The sequence below is a fragment of the Apodemus sylvaticus genome, chromosome 17 (genome assembly GCF_947179515.1).
Source record: "Apodemus sylvaticus chromosome 17, mApoSyl1.1, whole genome shotgun sequence".
In the NCBI taxonomy this organism is placed as follows: Eukaryota; Metazoa; Chordata; class Mammalia; order Rodentia; family Muridae; genus Apodemus; species Apodemus sylvaticus.
The window spans coordinates 50,223,220-50,227,433 of record NC_067488.1 but is presented as its reverse complement, the minus strand read 5'-3'; the positions used below and the strand labels follow the sequence as shown (position 1 = coordinate 50,227,433).

Here is a 4,214-nt window from a genome sequence, read left to right as displayed (position 1 = left end):
CAGAAGGTCCTGAGTTCAAATCCTAGCAAACCACATGGTGGCTCACAACCATCTGTAATGTGATCTGATGCCCTCTTCTGGTGTGTGTCTGAAGACAGCTACAATGTATTCATATAAATAAATAAGTAAAGAGAAAGGAGGGAGAGAGAGAGAGAGAGAGAGAGAGAGAGAGAGAGAGAGAGAGAGAGTGCAAGCACACAGGTTGGGCATGGAGGCTCTAGCTTGTAAGGCCAGCTCTCAAGAAGCTGAAACAGGAAGGATTGCTGTGAGTTGGAGGCAAACGGAGAAGTAAGATCTTGTTTCAAAACAGACAAACTATCACCAAAACCAACCAAACAAACAAAAAACCCAATCAAATCCACCCCTCCTCCCAGGGATGACTTTGGTTAAGAGTGCTTTTTGTAGAGAACCTGAGTGTAAACTCCAGTACCCACATGGAGTAGCGCACAATGACCTGCACATAGATAGCCCGCTGGAGGCACCTGAGCTCATCATGTACACGCCACACACATATACATAGTGAACAATAAAAAATAGTTCTCAAAGGACACTAATTAGACATTAGACTTCATTGGGATATATATGTATGTCTCTCTGTGTGTGTATGTGTGTGTGCATGTGTGTGTGTGTGTGAGTGTGTGTGTGTGTGCATGTATGTGTGTGTGCATGTGTGTGTGTGTATGTATGTATGTGTGTATGTGTGTGTGTATGTCTGTGTGTATGTGTGTATATGTATGTCTGTGTGTATATGTGTGTGTGTGACTGTATCTGTGTGTGTGTCTCTGTGTGTGTGTGACATGAAGGTAGGAGTAGGTACATCTTTAAAGGTGTCTGGGGGAGTGGGAGGAGGGAGTAGAGGGTGGGTATGATCAGGATACATTGTGCACAAGTATGAAATTGTCAAAGATAAATAAGAGAAATTCTGAAAGTAAAGAGCAAGACAGCAAATGAAGGCAAGGCCCGTGAGATCCAGGGAGAAAGCAGGGAGGTCGGCACACCAAGGGCCCATGCGAGGGCAGTGACGGGGAGCGGAGGCCACACAGCCTTCCAACCCCAAGCCTTGGCTCCACAGAGTTCCCACTGACGGATGAGAGGAACCCGAGGAGCGCTGAGTCAGCAGATAAGAGGTCAGCTGTAACTGCAAATTTTCAAACCTTATTTTTTTAAATTATTTATTTATTTTATTTATAGGAATATACTGTTGCTGTCTTCAGCCACACCAGAAGAGGGCGTCAGATCCCATCACACATGGTGAGCCACCGTGTGGTTGCTGGGATTTGAACTCAGGACCTTCGGAACAGCAATCAGTGCTCTTAACCGCTGAACCATCTCTCCAGCTCCCCAAACCTTATTTTTGTGGTTTTTTTGAATTTGGTTTTTTTCAAGACAGGGTTTCTATGTATATCCCTGGCTGCCCTGGAGCTCACTCTGTAGACCAGGCGGGCCTCGAACTCAGAAATCCACCTGCCTCTGCCTCCCAGAGTGCTGGGATTACAGGCGTGAGCCACCACTGCCTGGCACCAAACCTTATTTTTAATGATGGTTCTTAAACAATTTAACCTCCCTTTTAACCCATCACTTACCAGAGATAGTGGGAAAGAAAGGATATGGGGGAGGGGGGAGGTTTCTGTGGGGGTGGGTGGGGTGGGGTGGGGGAGAATGGACCTGTTTAGAAAGGTTCTTTGGAGTAACTCCGATCTATGTTGTCTGGAAATCAGAAGTTCAGTTCATAGGTCAGCAGAGGCAGCTCGATCTACTTGCAAACACTTCAGGGACACACCTGCAGTCCAGTTCAGTAGAGTCTACAGGGCTAGGCAAGTAAGTGGAGAGTGTAATCTGTAAAATGTAGGTTTGGGGTGGCCTGGAGTGGGAAGGGCTTCAGTCCCGTTGGGGCCCTAGGAACACCTTTCTGCATGGACAGCCAATCTACAGATGGCACATCATGGTCCCATGCTTGGAATATTTTACCTGTAGTAACCCCAAGCCCATAGGGCTCTGACCATACACGGTGGACATATTCAAGTAGGTGCTAAAACTCTACAATCTGCCAGTCTCCAAACGCGTTGCTCCACCATTGTCTTGTCGCCCTTGGGCCGGGCGGTGTTGGCGCATGCCTGTAATCCCAGCACTCTGGGAGGCAGAGGCAGGTGGATTTCTGAGTTCAAGGCCAGCCTGGTCTACAACATGAGTTCCAGGACAGCCAGGGCTACACAGAGAAACCCTGTCTCAAAAAAACCAAATCCAAAAAACCAAAAAAAAAAAAAAAAAAGTTGCCCTTGGCTTTCCCCCTGCTGCTACTGAGTTCTTGGAGGTAGGGGCTCAGGTACATTCAAGATTCAGTCTCAGCCAGGTGTGGTGGTATACACCTTTAACCCCAGCAGTTGGGAGGCAGAGGCAGCTGGATCTCTGTGAGTTCGAGGCCAGCCTGGTCTAGGAAGCAAGTGCAGGACAGCCTCACCTGTAACCTGCCCCACCTCCATGGTTGTGGAAGGGAGGCATTGTGGCTGGAAGTGTAAAGGACATCAATACTGCTCTCCAAGAGGTGACAAAGACTGTCCTCATCCACAACAGCCTAGCACTTGGCAAAGGAGTTTCCAAAGCCACAGATAAGTGCCAAGCTCATCTTTGTATGCTTGCATCCAATTGTGATGAGCCTCTGTATGTCAAGTTCATGGGGGTGGGGGTGAGGACATTGTGCTGAGCACCAAATCAACCTAATGAAGGCACAGGAAGAAACCAGGGTAACAAGCAGGCCTCTGTGCCATTGACCGAGGAGGGAGCCATGAGAAGCGGTGCCTGGAGCCGGGTAGCTAAGGACTACGGCAAAGAAGCCCAGGCCAAGGGTGTCATGAAGAGTACTTCAAGTGCAAGAAAAGAAAAACTTGATCCTAGAACTCAGGAGGCAGAGGCAGGAGGATTTCTGAGTTTGAGGCCAGCCTGGTCTACAAAGTAAGTTCCAGGACAACCAGGGCTACACAGAGAACCAATGTCTCGAAGGAAGGAAGGAAGGAAGGAAGGAAGGAAGGAAGGAAGGAAGGAAGAAAGAAAGAAAGAAAGAAAGAAAGAAAGAAAGGAGGGAGGGAGGGAGGGGAGGGAGGGAGAGAAAGAAGAAAGAAAAAAGGAAGAAAGAAAGAAAGAGAAGGAAAGAAAGGAAGGAAGAAAGAAAGAAAGAGAGAAAGAGAGAAAGAAAGAGAGAAAGAGAAAGAAAAACTTGGCTCATTTAAAAAGTCGCCAAGAAACCTCTATTTTCTTTCCCATTTTGAACCAACCCCACGCCATGTGCAGATGTCTGGTGCAATAGCTGCCTACATAGAGCCCAACAGCTCACAGGTTTCAGGTTTCACTGTGACCCTTGTCTGTGTCACTTCCATCTCCAACATCTGACCTGGGTCTATAAGGCCATGCCTGCCTTCAAAGCTCTGTTCTACTGTCATCCTCTCCAGGAACAGGCCTGTTCTGAGGGTCCTGCCAAACTCAGCCCTGTTCCCCCTGCTCTACCTGTTCCCCTGCTCCCCTCTGCCTCTTCTCTGCCTCCCCTGTGCCTCCCCCTGGTTCCCTCTGCTCCCCTGTGCCTCCCCCTGGTCCCCTCTGCTCCCCTGTGCCTCCCCCTGTTCCCCCTGCTCCCCTCTGCCTCCCCCTGCTCCCCTCTGCCTCCTCTCTGCCTCCCCCTGCTCCCCTCTGCCTCCCCCTGGTCCCCTCTGCTCCCCTGCTCCCCTCTGCCTCCCCCTGCTCCCTTCTGCCTCCCCCTGCTCCCTTCTGCCTCCCCCTGATCCCTTCTGGCTCCCCCTGCTCCCCCCCCCCCCCCCCCCGCCTCCCCCGCTCCCCCCTCCCCTCTGCTTAGCTTTCTTACCCACTGACTTGATGCTGCTCACCTGGATCTGGCCCCATGGTGAACTAGGTCCAAGGTTCTCCACCTTCACACAGATTGAGTCCCACCCTTCAAACTGCTCCCAACTCATGAGGCAGCTTCACAAATGGTTGTTGAATAAACGGATCTGCTTCAGGCTTGTTTTATTTATGTTTTCTTCCCTTATGGGTCTCAAGAGCTCATTCTGAAAGTCAAAAGCTGAATTTATGTATTCTTGCTCCAGTAATTCCAATTCTCCCTGTGGCAATTGGTCTTCAGGAGAGGCTTTGGGAGGAGAGAGGCGTTGGGAGGAGACAGGCGTGCCAGGGAACTTGTGGATGCTGCTTGTGAGGCAGGCAGCATGTGT

At 50.0% G+C, this 4,214-nt stretch overlaps 1 pseudogene; it reads left to right on the top strand.

Annotated features, from left to right (window-relative positions):
* The first annotated feature begins 208 nt into the window (after positions 1-208).
* Positions 209-2,886, top strand: LOC127667356 (40S ribosomal protein S12-like; annotated as a pseudogene).
* The last annotated feature ends 1,328 nt before the right edge of the window (positions 2,887-4,214 follow it).